The 24006-nt window shown below is 46.8% G+C and overlaps 1 protein-coding gene and 1 non-coding gene across 2 annotated transcripts in view; one reads left to right on the top strand and one right to left on the bottom strand.

Annotated features, from left to right (window-relative positions):
- ADORA2B (adenosine A2b receptor) overlaps positions 1–24006 on the top strand; it is a 34088-nt gene that overhangs the window by 3377 nt on the left and 6705 nt on the right. The gene's annotated exons all lie outside the window — the stretch shown is intronic.
- Positions 23328–23456, bottom strand: LOC123809536. Its single transcript, XR_006784015.1, has one exon. It is a non-coding gene; the product is annotated as a small nucleolar RNA SNORA30/SNORA37 family (small nucleolar RNA).

Here is a 24006-nt window from a genome sequence, read left to right on the forward strand (position 1 = left end):
ATGAAAAGAGTCTGCTGCCTTGGGTTCAAGTCTGTACGGTACCTGGTGTTCCCGGCAGAGGTTCCAGTCAAAGTGGTGCCATGGGGACTGGGCGGGGACCGGGTGGTGCACGCAGCAGAGCCAGGTTTGCGGATTCCCGTGGGAGCTGGGGTTGTGTGTCTGTAATGAGTGTGACTGTCCGGGCTGCTCCGAAGCTCGCTTCACCCTCAGGCTGTTTCCGGTAGGAGCCCTTCCTCCTCCCTATACTAATCCTAGTTCCTGGTCCCTTTCACACCACACTCCCAGCTGAGTTGGGACACAGCGGTGGCTGTGAGAGTCACCTCTGTCCAGCAGCTCTCCCGGCCCTGCTCGGAGTGCTGAGTCTCCTGGGGAGCTGCGGAGGGTATTTTCCAGAGCTTTACTGTGTCGAGAACAGACTGGAAGGGGTGCATTTGTCCAGGGACCCTGACCCCGCCCCTGGGTCCCTTAGGCACTTTTTCTTTCTTAAAAAAAAAAAAAAAGAGATTTTATTTATTTATTTTCAGAGAGAGGAGGAGAGAGAGAGGAAGAGGGAGAGAAACATCGATGTGTGAGAGATACATCAATCGATTGCCTCTTGTACATCCTCAGCTAGGGGACCTGGCCTGCAACCCAGGCATGTGCCCTGACTGGGAATCGAACCTTTTGGTTTGCAGGCTGGTGCTTAGTCCACAGAGCCACACCGGACAGGGCCCTTAGCTGTTTTTCGTCATGCCTCATGTAGCCAGGCTAAGATAGGTACTGAAGACTTCTCAGCAAGAGGTGATGTCTTGAGTGAAAACACAGCCTCCACTTATCAGACTAAGCTGTATGTTGGGGTGGGAGTTGGCAGGGGGTTTTGAGTGTTTTTTCAAACGTTTTTCCCACCTTTTTAAATTTTTGAGCTACTGTTTTCATATGATAAAATTCACCTTTAATGTTGTTTTGAAGTAAAGCTAGCAGAGAAGTTTTTCAGCTCTGGGTCCTACCTGCCCCCTGCGTTTCCAACAACTCCCTCCTTGGGTTCTCTCTTCTCCACACCAGTATTGTCGTTCTTGGGCTGGTCATTCCCATTGTCTTGGGTTGAAGGGGGGGCCCTGAACCTGTGAATAGGGCCTTATCTGGGAAAGGAATGACTGCTTCCTTACGTGGATCTTGAGTAGAGGAGCTTATCCTGGGTTGACTGGTGGTCCTAAATGCAATCGCATGGTTACAACACAGGCAGGCAGAGAGAAAGGAGGCAGAAACTGGAGGGGCTGGGGCTGCTACTAGCGGCTGGGAGAGTGGCAGATTCTCCCCTGGAGCCTCTGCAGGGAGCTGGGCCCCACCCACACCTTCCTTTCAGGAGTCTGGCCCGCAGAACTCGGAGAGAAGTGATCTTTTAAGCCACCAAGTTTGTGGCACTGTTGCGGTAGCCCCGGGAAACCACCATTACGACATGAATATGCTTCAATCAGCTGCGTCGACTATGCACCCTCTCCACGTACTGGCCTGTCCTTCGTTTCTCTCCACAGTAAACTTTCCTGACAAGTTGTCCAGTTTCACTGCCTCCCCTTCTATGGTCCCCATGACCCCTGCCATGACCCCTTTTTGGTCGAATCTCATGGTCACTTCTTGGATGTCATCGCACATGTCCTCTTAGCAGCTCTTGGTCACCTCCCGCTGGGTCACCGTGCCCCCCGCTGCCACTCCCCTGTGACCGTTCTCTCCACTGCTGCTGAGAGGAAGATGTGAAACGTGAGTCCGAGCGCTTCCTGCTCTTGTATAGAACCCGAGTGTCCCACTTGGGCCTCGGGCTCTGAACGGCCTGGCTGCTGTCCTCCTCGTCTCGCTCCCTGCCCCACCTCGCTCACCAAGCACAGCCGTGCTGGTCCAAGTTCTTTCACCAGCCACAGTCTTTGTTCAGCATTTCCTCAGTTCTCCCACCACTGCATTTCCTTATCACTGGCTATGGTTAAGTTGCATCTTTACTAGGTTATGGTCCCTTTCAGTTGGAGTGTGGACTCTGAGAGAGGGGCTCCGTCTTATATTCAAGGACCCAGTACTTGGCACCATGCAAGGCCTGGGGTAGGGAACCACATTTTGAATAAATACATGAGTGACTGGTGAAGCATGTGTGTTTCAGTGTGTCAGGCCTTGGGGGAAAGCTAGGCAGTGCGGGGGGAGGGGGGGGAACACTGTGCTGAAAAAAAAAAAAAAAGACTTGGGGAGGGAGGGTCCAAGACGGCAGATCCCAGTAATGGGTAGAACTCTCTGGTGAAATGATGTCAGAAAAAGATGGTCCAATAGGGGAAGAAAAGAGGGGACACCCTCTTCTGGAAGGGTCTCTCACAGGCTTGAGGATGGTGGGGCAGAGAGGCGCTCAGCAAGGCAGCAGGTGCTGGGGGTGCCCACAGGCCCTGACTCCCAGCTGGGGCTGCCTTCCCCCTTCGGAAGGGAACGTGCCCTCAGGCCTGGAGAAGAAGTCTCAGGACTCAGGAGGAGGGAGGGGCCTGGGTGCCCGTATGCTGTTGTTTTACCCCACAGTTAGCATAGCATTCTTTGCACTCCACCTCTCAGCCTGGAGCTGTGACTGTCAGGCACAGGGGCTGTCGGGCCCAGGGCTGTGTTAATGGGAACCTCTAGTGGCCCCAGCATGCTGGAGAGCAGTTTAGTTCTCCGCTGGGCACACAACGTGCCTAGGCAGAGTCTAAGGTCTGGTCTGGTCTGGCCAGTGGGGCCCTCCAGCACCATCTGAGGGGGAACCAGGGTAATCCAATCTGGATGGTTTCTGGAGGTCCCGTCCTGTCACAGGGGGTGGAGTGCAGCCAGCTGGTCAGTCATCAGGAGCCTTGGGAGCCTGCGGCTGGGAGGAGGTGACAGTGGGGGCTGTGAGCATTCAGGCCTGTGGCGGGAGCACAGGGCTCTTCCTGAAGGTCAAGAAGAAGGGTCCACCAGCCCAGGGACTGGGGCCCACAGCAGCCCACCCTCAGGGCAGCAGAAGTCCCCTGCAGGTATGCCGGAAGGTGTCGAGCCTGCCCTGGGGCAGCACTCGCCTGGGAAGCACCTGGCCAGGCTCAGCACTGTTCCCAGAGAATTCTGAAAGGCACAGATGGCTGCCTTTGATCACCTGGAGAACAAGCGTGTGTAAAGGGACAAAAGTTAACGTTTTCACGTGGCAGGCCATCTGCTTGCCTTCCTCTGTAATGGCGGGCACAGGTCTCCTGCCTCATGGGGCCGTCCCTGCCGGGCACGTTTTCATCTCTCAGCTTGGGATCACAGTTGTGGGGACAGATATGAGGAATTGTGTCCCCAGCTGCTCTGGACATTGGAATTTTTAATCCTGGGAAGAGCACTGCTCTTTTAAAGCCTTTTCTGTGTGCCTGGAACCTCATGTACCTCATCTTGTTTAACCTTTACACCAGCCTTGCGGGAGCAGATGTTTCCCTACTACTTCACAGACGAGGAACTCCGGGCTCTGGGAGCGAGGATCCATTCAGGGTCACTCTGAAGTCAGCATTGGGTATGCCTGTCTTCCAGGATGTGAACAGCTGAAGGTCATCCCAAAACACCTCCTTAATGAGTGGTCCCTTGTAGGAGTAGATAAGGGAGGACAATTACAATTGGGACAAAGAAGACTATAGCTAAATAGTAATAAGACCAAATGAGGAGGAGAAAGCGAACCCTTGGCCAGTGTGCATGAAGTGTCCCTGAACTGGACTAAGAGCTGCAGGGACCTTGGAGGACCTCCTCCTGCCCCTCCTTCCTGGGGGGTGGGAGGGGAACAGGCCCAGCCTGTCCTAAGGCTGCAGATTCCTGGCTGACCTTCCGAATAGGGTTTCAGAGGGGTTCTTCTCCCCTCCAGGCTTTAAGAGGTGTGACCTCTGAGGCTGAGAGGCTGGAGACAACTGCCATCAGCAGCAGGAACTTCAGGGCAAATAGCAAATATACCTTCTTCAACCAGATGAAAGTTGAGAGCAGCCAGTCACAGGCTCTGGGATGGCTTTCTGGGGGGAGGAGAGTGCTTTTTCTGTGGGGCTGGTGCTGAGTTTGCATATGGGATAAATGGGAGGCGGGAGCATTTTGAGCTAAGGTGGAACACGTCCACAGAAGCCAAGCAGGGGAGCCAGTCTGGGCTCCCCAGCCATTGGTGTGGCTGAGGGTTTGAGAGTAGGCAGGTCAAGGAGGGCTCAGATGCTTGCTGAGGAACATGGGTATTCTTCTCAAGGCACTGGTAAGTCCATAAAGAGATCTTTTATTTTTTTATCCTCACTCAAGGACATTTTCCCCGTCACTTTTGGAGAGAAAGGAAAGAAGAGAGAAAAACATCAATATGAGAGAGAAACATCGACTGGTTGCCTCCAGCACATGCCTGGATGCGGGGGTCAGACCCACAACCTAGGTGTGTTCCCTGACCGAGAGTTGAACCCACAACACTTTGGTTATGGGACGATACTCCAACCAGCTGAGCCACACAGGCCAGGATGAAGGAAGTTTTTTATTTTTGGGTTTTTAAAAATTATTATTGTTTTTTTTTTGACAGAAATCAGTCAGTCTGCACATAAGTAAGTATTCAAAAGTACAGAAGGGCACAGGATGGAGAGCGAACCTCTGCTGTCTTTGCCCCTCTGCCAGGCAGCCCTCTCAGACTGTTCCTGACGGCATGTCTTCTGAGGGTCATGCCACCCTTTCTGGCAACACCTGGGTTTGTGCTGCCATCTTTATTTATTTCCTACTTTTTCAGATTAATCATTTTTATTTTTCAATTACAGTTGACATACATTATTATATGAGTTTCAGATGTACACCCCAGTGATTAGGCATTACACAACTTACTAAGTGATCATCTTGGTAAATCTCGCACCCATCTGACACCACACACAGCTATCAGAATACTACTGATTACATTCACTATGCTGTACTTTACATCCCTGTGACTATTCTGTAACTACCAATTTGTGCCCCGTAATTCCTTCACCTTTTTCACCTACCCCCCTTACCCACCCCCATCTGGCAACCATCAAAATGTTCTCTGTAGCTGTAGGTCTGTTTCTGTTCTGCTTGTTAGTCAATTTTGTTTTTTTAGATTCAATTGTTGATAGATATGTATTTATTGACATTTTATTATTCATATTTTCTTTCTTTTTTCTCCTTTTTTAAAAAAAGGTTTTATTTATTTATTTTTAGAGGGGGAGGGGGAGAGAGAGGGAGAGAAACATCATTGTGTGGTTGCCTCTCTCACACCCCCTTCTGGGGACCTGGCCTACAACCCAGGCATGTGCCCTGACTGAGAATTGAACCAGCGACCTCTTGCTTTGCAGGTTGGTACTCAATTCACTGATCCACACCAGCCAGGGCTTCTCCTTCTTCTTCAAGAAGACCCTTTAACATTTCTTGTAATGTTGGTTTGGTGATGATGAGCTCATTTAGCTTTTCTTGTCTGGGAAGCTCTTTATCTGTCCTTCAAATGCTAGCTTTGCTGGATAGAGTCATCTTGGTTGTGCAACCTTGCTTTTCATCACTTTCAATGTTTCTTGCCAATTCCTTCTAGCCTTCAAAGTTTCTCTTGAGAAATCAGCTGACAGTCTTATGGGAGCTCCCTTGTAAGTAACTAACTGCTTTTCTCTTCCTGCTTTTCAGATTCTCTCTTTGGCTTTAACCTTTGGCATTTTAATTATGATGTGCCTTGGTGTAGGCCTCTTTGGATTCATCTGGTTTGTGACTCTGTGCTTCCTGGACTTGTATGTCTATTTCAATTTCACCAAGTTAGGGAAATTTTCCATCATTATTTTGTAAATGGGTTTTCAATTTCTCTCTTCTCCTTCCAGCAGCCCCTGATGTGAACATTGGTACACTTGTAGTTGTTCCAGAGGCTCCTTACACTATTTTCATTTGGGGGGGGGTCTCTTTTCTTTTTGCTGTTCTGATTGGGTATTCTTTGTTTCCTTATATTCCAAATCGCTGATCTGATTCTCTGCTTCATCTACTGTACTATTGACTCCCTATAAATTATTCTTCATTTCAGTTAGTGTATCATACACTTCTGATGTTTTTTTGTTTTTGTTTTTGGTGTTCTTTAAGTTCTCACTAAGTTCATTGAGCATCCATCCTTATGACCAGTGTTTTGAACTTGGTATCTTGTAAATTGCTTATTTTCAACTTGCTTAGTTCTTTTTTTTTGGAGTTTTGTTCTGTTCTTTCATTTGGGACATGTTTCTTTGTCTCCTCATTTTGGCAGCCTCCCTGTGTTTGTTTCTATGCATTAAGTACAGCTGCTATGTCTCCTAGGTAGCCTAATGTAGTAGGTGTTTTGTGGCATCCAGTGACACAATCCCCTCAATTACCCAAGCATTGCACTTGGGGTGTGCCCACTATATGGGCTGTGTACACCTGCCTGTTGTCATTGAGCCTTGATTGCTGTTGGCATGTCAATGGAAAAGATTTATCCTCAGACTGATCAGCTGCAAGGACTGGCTGTGACCACCATTGAGGATCAGCTGTGCAAGGGCCCACCCCACATAGCTGGACTTACTTCAGCAGGACTCTGGTGACCTCTGAGTCCTCCCCTTGACTGTGTTGCTTGTGGAGGTGGTTTGGTAGTGATGCTTTGATGTGGCCTGAAGCTGTTCACTGGGTGCACTGGCTCTAGAACCTCCCAGGGGAAGTGCAGGCCAAGGTCAGCTGCTGCCTGGGTTTTGTCTGAAGCCACTCAGCGTGAGCTACAAAGCGACCTGCAGATGGCTGCTACTGGTGCTGGACTTGGAGATATCCAGGAGGGGCCGAGCTGTGAACCAAGGCTGGCTGCTGCTAGCATAGGACCTGCGGTTGCTGCGGTGAGAGGTATGGGACCCACTGAGGTCAGAGGCTGCTAGTTTGAGAGATTTAGGAAAATCTGAAGCATGAGCCAGACAGTCCATTTGTATGGAAAAGCTGCTGGAAACAGTCTGGGTGTGCCTGAAAGTTGGTGGGGCAAGGTCTCAGGTAATCACTAGGGCAGGGCAAACTGTGAGTGAAGTTGATAGAGTCTCAGATATGGTGCCCACCTGCTGGTTCTGTGGGGTGCAGTAGGGGATCTCAGAAGAGGAACAGTGGCCCCTGCCAGCACTTTTGTCTGACAGAAAGCTGCCCTCCAGCTTTCTCCCTGATGCCAGACACTTCTGTTCCTCCCCATATGTTTCCAGTGCTTTTCAAGCAGCTGCCCCAGCACTGGAGCTCAGCAACGAGTCCAGGTAAGCCCATTTGCAGGCCCTTTAAGAAGAACTGCCAGGGAGTCCAGCAGCCCTCTGTCTCACTCAGCCACACTCCCTGCTGATTTTTATAGCTAGAACTTATGGGGACTTCTCTTCCTGGCCCTGGATCCTTGGGCTACGGGGTCTGATGTGGGCCTGGGACACCTTGCTCCTCAGTGAGGGACCTCTGTAGCTGAGATATCCCTTCTAATTTTTTTTATATCCTTACTTAAGGATATGCTTATTGAATTGAGAGAGAAAGAGAGAACCATCAATCATTTGCCTCCCATACACACCCCAACCAGAGATTGAACCTGCAACCTAGGTATGTGCCCTGACCTAGAATGGAACCTGCAGCTTTTTGGTGTAAGGGACAGCACTCCAACAAATTGAACCACCCGGCCAGGGCTCCCTCCTGATTATTATCCACCACGAGTGTGTGGGACCAACCCATCATTCTGTGTCTCTACCTCTCCTACCAGTCTTAATGTGGCTTCTTCTTTAAATCCGTCCTTGTAGGACTTCTGTTTAGCCAGATTTCAGGTGGTTCTGAGTGATGGTTGTGTGGTAGTTTAGTTGTAATTTTGATGTGGTGTGCCGCCATCTTTAAACAAGACCTGTTGACTGACTCTCTGCCATGTAATAGGAGGATTGAGTTTCACTCAAGCCCATATCCTAACCCTGCTCTTTCCAGTTTTTGTTATACAGTATTTTTATTTTATTCTGTGGATCATATTTCAGCCTCCATTTCTAACTCCGTCACTTGTAGGCAGTATCTATTAACTGCTGAGAGAAATGAGGAAAGCATACTGCCATCATCCCTTCCACCTCTCTCCGCCTCTTGCTATCAACTCTATTTTTATTTTAGCACACTGCCTACCTAGTCAAGGTTTTACTTTCAAAAAGGCAATTTGTATTGTTCTACAGAAATTGAAGCCATATAAAAGGGTAAATGTAAAAGCAGCCACCAAGCTCTCACCTCTGGTTTCCCAATTGCCTATCAAAGGCGACTGCTGTTCCTTGTGGGTTTTTTACCTACACAAGTTATGAACTGCACACATTTATGTTGTACCATTACTTTACGCTGTCAAGGTTAACACCATTTACATTTTATTCTGTAGCTAGAAGAAAGCTTCCTGAATTCGGAGAGTTTCTGAGAATTGCAAACTGAGTAATGCATTTATGATGTTTCCGTGTGTGTATCTTACTCATCCCAGAATGGAGCACTATGGTTGAAGTAGGACATGCATTCTGTCTCTAAACACATGCTTCTCAAGAAGATGGTTCTAATGGGTTCTATTAGAACCCAGGTCAAGCCCTGAGTTCTATATTTAGGTGCTATCCATGGCTCAAAATTACACCACCTTTCTGTCTGCTTCATGTTTGGATCATGATTTTCTCATCAAGAAATTAAAAGAAAGCCAGAGGAAGAACATGGCTTCCCATATGCTTATGAAGAGCCAGCTTCTTCATCATCCTTGCTGCTGACTGTCTGAATGAGCCTTCTGACTGGGGGCACTCGGTCAGCTGTGCCTTCTTTGTACTCCTGGAGTTGCTCCGCCATGTCTTGCATTCCATGTTTTCTTTTCTCTTTCTGGATTCCATGTTTGTTTCTGTACACATCCTTAGGTAACCTTTTAAGGACATGGGAGATGAACTTTCTGGGTGCTTAAATGCCAAAATGTTTTTATTTCTCACGTGTGATTGATAGTTTGAATGTGGTTCAGAAGTTTTATGGCATTGCTCAAGAAGTCTGATATGCATGTGATTATTTTTTTGTGAGAAGAGTAGCACTGTTTTATTTTTATTTTTTAAAATATATTTTACTGATTATGCTATTACAGTTGTCCCATTTCCCACTTTATTCCCCTCCACCCTGCACAACCCATCCCACCCACATTCCCCCCCTTAGTTCATGTCCATGGGTCATACATATAAGTTCTTTGGCTTCTACATTTCCTACACTATTCTTAACTTGCCCCTGTCTATTTTCTACTTACCATTTATGCTACTTAATCTCTGTACTTTTTCCCCCTCTCTCCCCCTCGCCACCCACTCCCCTACTGATAACCCTCCATGTGATCTCCATTTCTGTAATTCTGTTCCTGCTCTAGTTGTTTGCTTTTTTTTTTTTAGGTTCAGTTGTTAATAGCTGTGAGTTTGTTGTCATTTTACTGGTCATATTTTTTATCTTCTTTTTCTTAGATAAGTCCCTTTAACATTTCATATAATAAGGGCTGGGTGACAATGAACTCCTTTAACTTGACCTTATCTGGGAAGCACATTATCTGTCCTTCTTATTATAAATAATAGCTTTGCTGAGTAGAGTAATCTTGGATGTAGGTCCTTGCCTTTCACGACTTGGAATACTTTCTTCCAGCCCCTTCTTGCCTGAAAGGTTTCTTTTGAGAAATCAGCTGACAGTCTGATAGGAACTCCTTTGTAGGTAAGTGTCTTCTTTTCTCATGCTGCTTTTAAGATTCTCTCCTTATCTTTAATCTTGGCTAATGTAATTATGATGTGCCTTGGTGTGCTCCTCCTTGGGTCCAACTTCTTTGGGACTTTTGGAGCTTCCTGGATTTCCTGAAAATGTATTTCCTTTGCCAGTTTGGAGAAGTTCTCCATTATTCTTTCAAATAAGTTTTCAATTTCTTGCTCTTCCTCTTCTCCTTCTGGCACCCCTATGATTCAGATGTTGGAACATTTAAAGATGTCCCGGGGGTTCGTAAGCCTCTCTTCATTTTTTGGAATTCTTGTTTCTTCATTCTGTTCTTTCTTCCTTCTGCTCTAAACCATTGATTTGAGTCTTGATTTCCTACCCGTCACTGTTGGTTCCCTGTAGATTTTTCTTTATTTCACATAATGCAACCTTTATTGCTGTCTGGGTCTTTTTTATGCTGTTGCAGTACCCAGTGAGTTCCTAGAGCATCCTGACAACCATGTTTTGAACTGTGCATCTGATAGTTTGTCTATCTCTTCATTGCTTAGTTGTATTTTTCCTGGAGCTTTGATCTGTTCTTTCATTTGGTACATTTTTTTTGTCGAGTGCACCTGTTCTGTAGTAAGGGGCAGAGCCTTAGGTTTTCACCAGGGCAGGGCAATACACATCAATTCATTGTGACTCTGTATGTGGGAAAGGGGTCCAGGAGGGAACAGTGCTGCTTGCTCCACTCTCTGCCAGTTTTCAGTCACCTCCCCCGCTACCCACAATCAAGTTAGGCCCTTCTGGTGCTGATTCCCGTGTGAGTGGGTTTGTGTAGTTCTGGGACCCTGTGGGTCTCTCCAGTGAACTCTCCTGTGAGGCTGAGAGTTTCTCCCACTGCCACCTCAACCCCCACAGGTATTTTCAATAAGAGGTTTGAGGCTTTATTTCCCTGTGCTGGAACTCTGGGTTTCGAGGTCTGTCTCACTCCCCAGTTGTTCCTTCCAGTTTATCTGCACACGAATGTGGGACCCCCAGTCCACAATCCGCTGCCTTGCCAGGTCCGCCAGCCACCACCTTGCCGCGAGTCCTCTCCACCCGGCTGCCCACCTCTACCCCTCCTACTGGTCTGGGTGAATGTTTCTTCTATAAGTCCTTGGTTGTCAGACTTTGATACGGTTCAATTTTCTGGCAGTTCTGGTTGTTTTTTGTTTTTAAATTTGTTGTTGTCCTTCTTTTAGTTGTGTGGGGAGGCACAGTGTGTTTACCTTTGCCTCCATCTTCTGATTCTTGTTTTTAACTTGTATTTCTCCTCTGAAGGCCTTTGGGGTCCCTTTCTTTTGCTTGATGTTCTGAGATTTCATGAAGTTGTGTCTCCATGTTGACTTTCAGCTTTCCTCCTTCACTGGGGATGGTACATCTAGGCTATCTTTTCTAAACTGAAGACTTTGGTTTGTCTTCAGCTCTGAAACTTGACAAAAGAATATTTTCTTGATTATTTCCTTACCTCCATTATCTCTATTCTTTCATTCTGTGACTTAAAAAAAAAAAGATTTTATTTATTTATTTTTAGAGAGAGTGGAAGGGAGTGAGAAAGAGAGGTAGAGAAACATCACTGAGGACCCAGCCTGTAACCCAGGCATGTGCCCTGACTGGGAATCAAACCGGTGACCCTTTGATTCACAGGTCGGCACTCAGTTCCCTGAGCCACACCAGCCAGAGCACCTTCTGGGATTTTTAATAGGTAGATGGATACTTACCCTCCATGACTGGCTGTCTTTGTCTCTTAAGTGTCCTCTAATATGTAAGTTTCTAAAACTTTAGCTTTTTCTTCTCCTCTGGAAAAATTCCTTGACTCTTTCCCTTTAGTTGTTCTTTTTTTGTTTTTAAATTTAGCATTCATTTTACTTTATTGATTTAAGGTTAAACATTTTTAAATTTTTGAAAAATCTTTTTTGGATTCGCATGATTCAGATTACTTCATGTGGCACAGGGTGTATCTAATCACCTCTTCCTCCAACTGATCCTCCATCACTAGGACTCACGGTTCAGCCTTGGGAGAGGGCAGGAGGTGGGAGTAAATGCCCAGCTCCATGGGAGGTGGGGAGACAGTGGCTGGGTGGGCAAGGCAGCCCACAGAGCTGGTCCACGGGCTGTCTTTCCCTTGATTTCTGTTCCTCTTCTAAATCCTGTTCTGGAACCTGATGTGTGCGAGACGGGAGCCTCTCTTCCTGGCCATCCTGTTTCTGATTTAGGGCTTTGTATCCCATCCTAATGCTCCTGTGTGCCTTCTGGTTTCTAGAAACTCACCAAAATCTCTGGTTTGCTGATGTCACCTTTCACTTCCATATTTAGGATGGTATGAGTTTGTTTACTTTTGTGTTTTTCTACTTTCATTTCAGTGTGATTTCATGAAAAGGGATAATTAGGTGGAACCTGGCAGGCCAATGTAGGATCTTAATCAAGAGTTTGACATGGTCAAGTTTGCATTATTAACCAGTCATCCTGGTGGATAGTGGGCAGGATGGACTAGGGGGACGAGGTTCTGTGGAAGATCTGGTTCTCCTTCAGGTGAGAAGGAGACAGTGTGACCAGGGTGGGGGTGGTGTAGGGGGAGGCACATCTAGGGATGTTTGAGACATGTAAAATCTAAACGTCTACATCCGGGTAGGTTGATACCTGATGTCAGCTAAGGGATTTGGAGCACAGGGGCCACAGGTAAAGCCATGTAACCAGCCAAGAGACCAGGATAGGAAAGAATCCTGAGACCTACAGGTGGGCCCAAGGATCAGTGAACAAGGTCAAGGCCGTCCAGGGTGGGGCCGCAAGCGGTGAAGCCTGCAGTGCCGGTCCGCCTGTGTGATGGGTGAGTATGTCTGTATTTGTGCTACACGTATTGCATGGTGTGCTGAGGCTGGAAGATGGGATCCTAGGGCACAGGTCCTAGAGGACTTGCTGACTTGGTTGGATGTTGGGCACGAGGGAGAGGGAAGAGTCCAGGGTGACTCCCATATTTTGGGGCAGCTGTGTGGTGCCATCTCAAAGACAAGGGGGAGCTTTGGTCAAGTGTTGTGTAGGTTCATTTAAGGGACCTGCCGGTCAAGAGATGCAGTGGGTGTTTGAGTTTGGGGAGTTTGCCGGTCAGTCCTTCTGCCTGGCTCTGTCCCCAAGCCCTCCCACTCTGCCGGAGCCCAGCCCTGAGCCCAGCCCTGAGCCCAGCTCTGTTCATTCTTCCTGGCCTCCTGCCAGGCCCTTTCCTTAGCAAGTTAAACATATCTTGGCTCCTCTTGCCTCTCTCGGCCTCACCTTCTCTGGTTTTACTGCCTGTTTTGCTGCAGTCTGGCCACTCGCAAACTTCCCAAAGCAGCTTTCTGTATGTGCTGTCTTGATTTCCTATGCTGACTTCAAGACCTCTGCCGAGTCTGCCTTTTTAAAAAAATGTGGACAACTATAAAACTGTATTAGGGGACATCACAGAACAGGTTCTGGCAGTTGTGCTTCTTGAACCCGCCCTCCAGTCACCTCTCTGTGGTTCCATCTCTACTTTTGCCCTGTCTCAGAATGCCAGTCTCCTAACAAGCAGTCTCTCTACACCACGCTACTCCATTTAGCCCACTTATAGGGCAGCAGTAGTGTCCCTCCTTCCTTTACCTAACGTGTCCGGTGCCTCAGGGTAAGGCCTTAGCTCCCTCACTGGTTCTGGTCCCTTCTCCTGCAGCTTCATCCTTGCTCCTCCCTTTCTTTGATTCTCTGCTCTGGCTTCTCAGGACTCCTCTAAATCCTTGGGTCATACTGAGGTCCACCCTTGGCACATGCTGTTCTTGCAGCCTGGAATGTCCGTTACCTGCTGACTCTTCCTGATTTTCACTCCACTGTGTCTGGGAGGAACCCAGGATCCCTTTGCAGCTCTCTGTCAACTTGCAGCTGTTTTCTTAATTATTAGTCCTTTGTTTAAGGCCACCTTCCCTTCTCCATTGTAAGCAGGGCTCATGTTGTTCCCTCTTTATCTCCAGTACTTAGTCCAGTTATGAGCCTGTGATGTAGGAGTCGGCAGTATATGTGTGCACACACGTGTCTGTCTGTGCGGGGTGGGTGTGCACTGTAGGAGACTGGCCCTCCCATGGACGGATGAAATCATTGCCTAGACAGGAGAAACTGCAGAGCCATCAGGAGACTGAGAAGGAGAGGTAGGAGAAAAACTATTGATTGGCTTTGCCAAAACCAGCAGGGAGATTTCAGTAGGGAGAGGTTAGCAGTCTTACAGAGGAATAAAATAGTTCCTAAATTTGGCATTTTCGGGAATCTTTAGTAACTTAGTTTGTTTTTTAAAGGTTGTATTTATTTATTTTTAGAGAAAGGGGAAGGAAGGGAGAAAGAGATGGAAAGAAACATCGATGTGTGAGAGAAACATCAATCATTTGCCTCTTGCTCTCCCCCAGCCAGGGACCCGGCCGCAACCCAGGCATGTGCCCTGGCTGGGAATCAAGCCGGTGACCCTTCAGTTTCTGTGATGACGCCCAACCCATTGAGCCATACCAGTCAGGGCATAACTTAGTTTTTTAACAACAGGGACATTTTTTAAAATGACAAAACAAATGAAGTAATGCATGTGTTTATATTCATACATAAGTATACACACATTGCATTCATTTTGTAAATGTTTCTGCTATTACAATATATATATACATATGAGCACACTTGTATCCATCTGCCTAATCTCATGTGGCCTGTGGTTTCAGAAAGAATGAGTCATTCTGAACTAGTGTTTTTTTCCCCATAGCTTCTAAGTTGCAAAGCTAATATAATGAATCCTCAGATTCTCTTCACTTAAGTATACAAATTGTTCATATTTTGATATCTTTGCTTTCTGTCTCATATACACACTTAGATTATACTCAGGAATTTTAACAGTACAGCCAGTCTGTAGTCAGATGTCCCCAATTATCTCAATCATGTTCTTTATACTTTTTTTAAAAATCCATGTTCCAGTTAAAAATCACACATATCCTTAATTCCTTTAGTTTCCTTTAATTTGGAATAGTTCCTTAGTCTTTTTTTTTCCTCTTTCAAGACATTAATGTTTTTGAAGAGTCCAGGTTATTGTTTTACAGGAAGTCCCTTAATGTGGGTTTGGTTGTTTCCTCATGATTAGTTCCACGATGAACATTTTTGGTTGTTGAATGTTGGAATGCTAACTGCATAATGTCGTGTCCACTCTGGTGCCTCCCATGAGAATGGAGTGTCGAAATGCCCCATTGCTGTTGCGTTGGATCTGATCGCTTGGTTGCAGCCGTCTGCTGGGGCTGCTCACCGTACAGGCATGTGTCCGCATTGACGGTTCTTGCCTGAGTCCGCTATTACCATGAAAACAGTAATTTTCTTTTTTTTCTCATTCTTTCCACCTTTATCAATGGACATTCTTCTATTAAAAAAGAGGTTTACCTTTTCCCTGCTCTTCCTAAATTTTTTTTAGTATCAGTATGGACTTACAGAATTTTAATTTCATCCCATGTGTTATTATCCATTCCTGTTACTCCTTTTGATGCCCACATTTGGCCAGTGGGAGCCCATTCAAGTTCACTTGTATTTACGTGTTTCCCTCAATTTTTCGATCACTTCCTTACTTTTGGTACAGAAAGGTTTTCCAGACTCACAGTGTATTTTCCAGCTTTGGAATCAGCTGTTTCTCCATGGAGCCCTGTTTCCTTTCAGTGGAGAATGGTACCTAGAAGCCAAAGTTTGGGTAGACATGCATAATTCTTTTAGGCCCTTGCAATGAACAGAACTAGGAGATCTTTTTCTTTTTAAATAATGAACTGGAACAACTGTTGCTTTCGGTAGAGTGCCATCTAATTAACAAGTAGGGATGACTCGATGAAGCAGACCATCACTTGGTTTAGGCAAGAATCAACAGGTGCTAAAACTCACTAGTAAAAGTCCGATGAAACGCAAGATATGTACAAAGTCTCACAATATCTGCCACAAGCTACCCACTGACTCCAAAGGGAAAAGCAGTTACCTTGGAGAAAGGTGGCAGGCCCGATGATCACCGAGCCATCAGAGTCCACCTCACCAGCAACGGGGCGCCACGAGAGTCTGCTCCTCCTGATGGCTTCCTCCAGTTGGCCCTTGTGTGCGTGGAGGCCGCTGCTTCTGTCAGTGAGCATGATGTCTGAAGCGGCAGGTGCTCAACACTGCCGTGGTCTCAAAAGGGTGCTCCTCGGGGAAGACGACGAGGTGCCTTTTTCTCCCCTGGTCTCGTTTCAGGCAGTGGTCCCTTCTGTCAGGGCTCTCATTCCGTGTGAAGGCGGTCCCAGTCGGGGCCCCGGCTCCCTTGGGCTGTCTTTGAGGCACACCTGACATATGAGACCACACCATGGGACTCACCAAGAAACAGCCTCAGATGTGAACCCTGGGGGACATAGTCCTGCCCACCATCTCAGTGGGGTGACTCATGGTCAGTGTGCTCTAATGGCCCCCTGCCAATGTAGCAGGGTGCAGGGCAGTGCCACATCACTCCTCAGGCCTGGTTCCCAGGTGACTGTGAAGGACAAATGGCACCTCTTCCAATCCCCTTCCTGTGTGGCCGGAGGCTCAGCTCAGGCCCCGACTGGATCTGCCCCTAGGGCTCAGACTTGTCTGAGCTTGGGGGAGTAGATGAGAATGTCTCAGGAGCCAGGCACCAAGGGTCCTAGCCCCTCAGGATAACTGAGCCTGAAGGTAAACTCAGATCACCGAAGGTTGGTATCTAGTGGGCAGGCAGGGACTGCCCCTTCCTGAGGCCACCCTGAGACAAGCTGGTGCTGTTACCCTCTCAGACCGTGCAGACAGCACAGACCTGAGCTTCATGTGAATAGGACCAAACAATGTCTACCTTTTTTGTGTCAGGGTGGTCTCATTTGTTCGTTAAGTGTTTGATAGAATTCATTAGTGAAGTCCTGGGGGTCTTGTTTGCTGTGTGGAAAGGTTTGGTTATATATTCCATTTCTTTAATAGATACAGAGTGCTGTTCAAATGCTCTGTTCCTTCTTTTGCCCATGACAGTTTTTAAGGAGCTCTGGGTGATGCCATGAGAACTCTGAGAAATGAGAAGCACTACTCAGTATAAAAATGTCCCTCGCATACAGATAGCCTCTTGTGAACTAAACGCTGAAGCTCAAGACACACTTGCTGCCCCTGCCTTGTTTCGTTCAGAGCCACCAAGTCCTCACTTGTGAGGACTTAGCAAGTCCTCACTTGCTAAGCACGCTTGTGTGATTCAGAAGCCAGTGCTCTGCTCCTCTCCCTCCTTAGAAGTTCAGGCTTTCATTCAGCATTTGTGTTAGGTGTTTTGGATACAACAGGGTGTTGTTCACAACAGGTAGAGTGTGCTATTACAGAGTGCATGACTCGTGGAAGGAGACGGAGAGGGTAGGAGTGTGGGAGGGCCCTGCGGGGTGTGCTGTGGGAGTTGTGGGACCCCGTGGGGGCACAGCGGCAGATTTCAGTGCACACAGGTCTGTCTCTGTGTGCATTTATAATGGCAATGAGTGCATGTGTAATAGGTGGGTAGGGGAAAGACTTTGGCACAACACAGACAACTGCTTCAGTTCATCTGTGGCTCCACCCAGGCAAAAAGGGCTGGGGTAGAGGGAGCAGCACTCCAGTGTCAGCAGGGAAGGAGAAGCCCTTGCTTTGATGGCGCAGCCCAGCCGGCATTTGGGCTCTGGGGAGGAGGAGGAGAGGACACTTTGTTCCTCAGAAAGCTGCATGCCAGGCCACCAGCCTTGGTCCTGGCAGGCCACACTGCCTGTTGGGCCCACTTAATAGCTGCCCCTTGGTTTGGAACTCTTCTCTCATCTGCATTGTCTGGGTACCTATCAGCTTAGCTCTAAAGTTTTGCCAGGATTTCCCTTAGGCTTTTTAGGTACATTTTTAATAGTCACTGTGGCCGCCACTGGCCCTGCAGAACTGCCTGCCCTGGGGATGGTCTAACGTGTGTTGTTAGTGCTGCAGTTACAAATGTTTGAGTGGTCTGTCCTAACCCCGTTGTCACAGAAGTCCCGTTACTGCTTGTGTGCAGTTTTAGAGAATATGAGGTTTTCTAAATATGTACGTATTGCTTTATAGCAGAAATGTTTGTATTCCAGAGGAACAAAACTTGTGAGCCTAGGCAGAATAGAATGAAAAAAGTCCCTAAATAAAGCATTTGAAGAAGCTGCGACAGAACTCCATGGGCATTTACTTAGTGATCTGCATTTATAAAGTGCTTCATATGTGTTATAACTATATTAAAAGCCCCAGCATGGAGGCGGGTTCCACAGCCACCCTTATCCCCATTCTTCTGATGATGAAGCTCAGGCTCTCTCCAGCCCCTGGCTGGCCCGGCCACACTCTGTCTGGGAAGTCTGGCTCGGGAGGCTGAGATGGTGGCCTGGTCCCAGCTGAGGACTGCTGAGCCAGAGAAGACCCTGCCCAAGAAGTAGGCCAGTAGTTGCTCTGCAGGACTTAGTGGGTCCCTCTTTCATTATGTAACCTCAGGGTTCATGCTGTTCCCCTTTGCCAGTTCCCTCCATGCAGCTGTTATTCTGTTGATCATCAGAACTAATGGGCCTGGTATAGAGAAAGGGTGTGTCTAAGCTGTGCACAGCAGCGGGGCACAGCCACTTACCTGATGTGGACTTCCGCGGAGCATCCCTTTTGTGTGGGCTAACATTGTTCCTGCTTGTTGGGGGTAATACAGCTGCCTGCATTTCCTTTATTCATTTCCATATGGCCTTTTATTTATTTCTTCTACACTTGGGACAGATGCCTGGCTTCCTTGGCCGTACCGCTGGGGTCAGGGCCCTCCACAGAAAGGCAATGACTGGTATAGGGGCAGAGGTAGAAGAGGTCACGGCCCCACCTTTCACAAATCTTTTGGACACATACACAGATGTGTGCACATATGCGCAAATGTTCTAAGAGCTGGTGTACAGGGAGCAAGGGGTGGCATCTGCAAGTAAGAGGTGGGGCCAGGGAGAGAAGGGACAAGGGCACAGCTTGAAGTGGGACATGAGAAGAAATGGCAGGAGGTTACCAGAGCCTGCCTAGGATGCCAGAGACCCCAGGGGTCATCTCTTCCAGCATCCTGCTCAGTGCAGGGAGACCTATGGGCCTTCTGCAGCACCCGACTATCTGTGCCCTGTCCCAGGCGTGGGCCTCATGGATATGGTTCTGCCACTGCAGAGCTGGAGCTCCGGTGTTGAAAGTACTCTGTCTTTGGAGCTCACACTTCTCCTGTGGGTCTGGTTGTGACCTCCAATGGGATAATGAGTCTCTTTGTTGTCTACTAAAGGGTAGCAGAAGCTTCTTCCTTCAAGCCTTCAATTCCCATGTGGCTGGCTGCAGCTGGGGCTCCATGGAACATGCAAGAAGCTTTGGCAAGGGCAGATGTGGTCTGGGGAAGAAAGTGAAGTGGCTGGCTGGTGGCCAGGTGACCAGGCAGAGGGCGGAGCTGGGGTTTGTGAGCAGAGCTGTGAATGGCAGCTCTCGGCAAATCAGAGTCAGATTGGACTGGGTTTGTGCCCTGACTACAGTTTAGGGACAGCAGGGAATCATTTAACCTCTGTGAGCCTGTTCCCATGTCTATAAAATGGCAATTTTGGCTCTGACCTCAGGAGGTGTGGTTTGGGTGCGCTGTCTAAGCCAGCAGCTGAGTGCCTCCCAGAGCAAGAGCTCAGGCGTGGGGAGCTCCATGTTGTGTGACACGTGAGTGTGTTTCTGTACAGCTGGTAGGGGTGGGGTCTTCAGGCATGTGTCTCCAGAACCTGGCACCTGGCCATGTGGCTCAGAGGCTGTTAGAATGGGGGGCTGTCTGCACATTGGGAGGAAATGAAGAACTTGTTTTAGATGAAGAAATGGTTGAATATTTTTTACTTAAAGTTTCAAGTACCATTAGTATATTAAAGATGGAAATGGAGACATGGGTTGGGCCTATCAGCTTTAGCTGAGACTTCAGGTCCTCAGAAAATAATTCAGTTAATTTCAGCCTCATGGTGCTCGCCTCGGGCTGGTTGGACCCAAGGTCCTGCCTCACTTCCCAAGCACTGTGCTCTCTGAGACATCGCCAGGTCTCAGTTATTCCCACCTCTTGCCCAAAGGTTCCTTCCACCCCTGTCCCTGACGAGACCTGCCTCCTCCCTTCCTGCACCAGGGATACACCTTCCCTTATTGCACCCTGGGCCTCAGGTGGGGTTGGGGCCCACTCTTCCCTTTAATACTGTTTCAGTATTAATTAAGTGTTACTACATCAAGGAAAAAGCCCTAGGAATTATCCTTAAGTCTTCATCTTCCTACATACAATCTACCTTCAAGACCTGTTGTTGTACCTCCAAAGTGTACATCTGTCTGCACCATCTTCCTTATCACCCTGGTCCAAGTTAACATTTTCTGTCTCTTTTTTTTTGTTTCCCCTATTGTATTATGTGTTTTGTCTTTTTAAAAATATTTTTTATTTTATAATTACAGTTGATGTACAACATTATATTAGTTTTAAGTGTACAACCCAGTGATTAGACATTTATGTAACTTAGGAAGTGATATCTCTGATAAATCTAGTATCCATCTGACATCATACATAGTTATTACAATTTAATGACTATATATCCTATGCTATACTTGGCATCCCCGTGGCTATTCTGTAACTACCAATTTGTACTTCTTAATCCCTTCACCTTTCTCACCCATACTCCCAGGCTTCCTCCCATTTGGCAACTGTCAGAATGTTCTATCTACAAATCTGTTTCTGTTCTACTTGTTTATTTATTTTGTTTTTTAGATTCCACACATAAGTGAAATCATATGACATTTGTCTTTTTCTGTCTAATTTATTTCATTCAGCACCATACTCCCTATTGCAGATAGCAAGATCTTATTCCTTTTTTAAAAAAGATTTTATTTGTCTATTTCTAGAGATATGGAAAGGGAGAGAGAGAGAAGGAGAGAAACATCAATGTGTGGTGGCCTTTTGTGTGCCCCCCACTGGGGACCTGGCCCAAAACCCAGGCATGTGCCCTGACTGGGAATTAATCCAGTGACCCTTTGGTTCGGAGGCCAGCACTCAATCCACTGAGCCACACCAGCCAGGGCGATTTTATTCTTTTTTAATGGCTGAATCATATTCCTTTGCATATATGCACCACTTCTTTATCCACTCATCTATTGATGATACTTAGGTTGCTTCCATATCTTGGCTATTGTAAATAATGCTACAATAAACATGAATGCATATGTCTTTTTGAGTGTTTTGGGTTTCTTTGGATAAATAACCCAAATGTAGAGTTGCTAGGTCCTTCTTTGTCTCTGCTATAGCCATCATTTTAAAGTCTATTTTTGCTGGTATAAGAATTGCTACCCCCACCTTTTTATTTTTCATTTCCATTTTCATGAAATATCTTTTCCATCTCTTTACTTTCAGTCTGTGTGTGTGTCTTTTGATCTGAAGTGAGTCTCCTGTGGGCAGCATATGTAAGGGTTGTGTTTTGTTACCCATTCAGCCACCCTATGTCTTTTGATTGAAGAAATTAATTCATTTGCATTTAAAGTAATTGTTGATAGGTAATGTATTTATTGCCATTTTATTATTCATATTTTTTAAATCTTTTTTCCCTTTCTCCTTAAAGAAGTTTAACATTTCATATAATACTGGTTTGGTGGTGATGAACTCCTTTAGCTTTTTCTTGTCTGGGAAGCTCTTTATCTGTCCTTCAATTCTAAATTATAGCTGTGCTGGCTAGAGTAATCTTGATCGTAGGCCCTTGATTTCATCACTTTGAATATTTCTTGTCAATCCCTTCTGGCCTACAAAGTTTCTGTTGAGAAATCAGCTGACAGTCTTATGGGAGCTCCCTTGTAGGTGACTAACTGCTTTTCTGTTGCTTCTTTTAAGATTCTCTCTTTGTCTTCAACCTTTTACATTTTAATTATGGTGTGTCTTGTTGTGGGTCCCCTTAGGTTTATCTTGTTTGGGACTCTCTGAGCTTTCTGGACTTGTGTGTCTTTTCTTCCCCTCATTATTTTTCAAAAAGGTTTTTAATCCCTTGCTTTCTCTCCTCTTTCCGGCACCCCCATGATGTGAATGTTGGTATACTTTTTGTTTTCTCAGGGTACCCTTAAATTATCCCATTTTTGGATTTTTTTTCTTTTTTGCTGTTCTGATGGGGTGTTTACTGCTTCCTTATCTTCCAAATTGCTGATATGATCTTCTGCTTCATCTACTCTCTTGGTTTCCTTGCAATGTATTCGTCATTTCAGCTATTGCATTCTTTATTTCCGACTGTTTTTTTATGTTTTCTGTCTCTATTTTTATGTTTCCTATCTCTTTGTTGAAATCTTCACTAAGTTCATTTAGTCTTTCTCTAAGTTCATTGAATGTCTTTATAACCAGTGTTTTGAACTCTGCATCTAGTAGATTGCTTTCTCCAATTCATTTGTTTCTATTTCTTTTCTTTCATTTGGGCCATGTTCTTTGTCTTCTCATTTTGGTAGCCTCCCTGCATTTGTATCTATGTATTAGGTAGAGCTGCTGAATCTCCCAGTCTTTGTATAGTGGACTTATGTAGTAGCAAAGTGGCACAGCCTCCTGTCCCGAGCTGGGTGCTCCAGTTCAGCCCTGTGTGGGCTGTGTGCAACCTCTTGTAATACTGAGTCTTTCTTGCTGTTGGAACATCAGTGGGAGAGATTTAACCACCCCCCACCCCAGGCCAATTATTTGTGAAGATTGGCCCTGACTATGGTGGAGGATCTGCTGTGCAAGGGCTAATCCTATGGAGCAGGACTCATTTCAGCATGGCTCTTGTGCCTGACCAGTCTGCCATTTGAGTGTGCTGCTCATGGAGGTGGCTGGGTGATCCTTTGGCATGGTATGAAACTGTTGTCCCCTGGTTGCACTGACTCTGGATCCTCCTGGGGGGTACAGGCCAAGGTCAGCCACCACATATACCCTGCCTGGGGTTACCCAGTGTAAGCTACAGAGCAATCTGCATCTGCTACTTGTGCTTGACTTGGAGGTACCCGGAAGAGGCCAAGCTTTGAACCAAAGCCAGCTGCTACTAGTGCCACACACAGGGTCACTTAGTAAGATGTAAGGGGCCTATGCTGCTTGTTTGGTGTTTATGAACCTGCCAAATTTTAGGAAAGACTTTAGCATGAGCCAAGACAGTAAGTTTGTGTGGCAAATCCACTGGAAATGGCTTAGGAGGTCCTGTAGGTTGAGTGGGATGGGTCTCAGGGAATCACCAGGGCAACTGAACAGTATGAGCCATGTTGATAAAGACTATAGCATGGTGCCTGCCTGCTGGCTCTGTGTGGGGAGGGTTTAGCAGAAGAACAATAGTCTCTGCCAGCACTTCTGTCTGGGAGAAAGCTGTCCCTCTAGCCCTTGCTGGACAACTCAGTTCATCCCCATATGTCCCTGGTGCCTCTTGAGCTGCTCTCCCAGTGCTGGAGCTCAGAGTGAGGGAGTCTTAAGTAAGTCCACATGCCAGCCCTTTATGAGGAATTCCTGGGACTCCAGCCGCCCCCTATCCCACCACCATCTCACTCAGCTACAATCCCCACTGGTTGTCACAGCTAGAATTACAGGGACCTCTCCTCCTGGCTGGGGAGCCTGGTGTGGGATGGGAGCCTTCACTCCTCAAGGGAAGCCTCCACAACTGAGATATATTTCCTTCCCCCTGCCCCCCTGCATCACTGAGTGACAGCTGCCATTGGCACAGTCCCAGGGCAAGGATGCATTGAAAGGTTTTCTTTCAGCACCGGCTACCAAATCCTGGCCCCACTGCCTAGGGGAGGACCTGTGAAAGTGCTAATCCCTCTGGGTTTTTAACTGTCATGCGTGGGTGTGGGACCAGCCCATTCCACATCTCCACACTCTCCTACCAGTCTGGCATGGCTTCTTCTGTATATCCTTAGTTGTAGGACTTCTGTTCAGCTGGATTTCAGGTGGTTCTGAACAAAGGTTGTGTAGTTTAGGTGTAATTTTGATGTGGTTGTGGGAGGATGTGAGCACCGCATTTACATACGCCATCTTGACTGAACTCTCCAAGTCCACATTTTGTCTTGAATTAACCACAGAAAATAGTTTCCTAACTGATCTGTTTGTCTTTTTGCTCTTCTAATATTCAATCACCATGCTGTGAGCTTTATAAAACAAATTGGTACCATTGCCCTGCTTAAAAGCCTTCAGTACTTTTCATTGAACTTTGAATATCAAAATCCAGATTCCTTCCTGTGCTTATGGGCTGGCCCTTGCCTCATTTCCTTTTGTTTCTTTAGGTAAATAAAATCCTTTTCTGTCTGAGAGCCTTGCATGTTCTGTTCTGTCTGGAATTGTCTTCTCTCCACCTTTCAAATTTTTTA

The sequence above is a fragment of the Phyllostomus hastatus genome, unplaced genomic scaffold (genome assembly GCF_019186645.2).
Source record: "Phyllostomus hastatus isolate PE091 unplaced genomic scaffold, TTU_PhHast_1.1 phas_scaffold_55, whole genome shotgun sequence".
NCBI classification, from domain to species: Eukaryota; Metazoa; Chordata; class Mammalia; order Chiroptera; family Phyllostomidae; genus Phyllostomus; species Phyllostomus hastatus.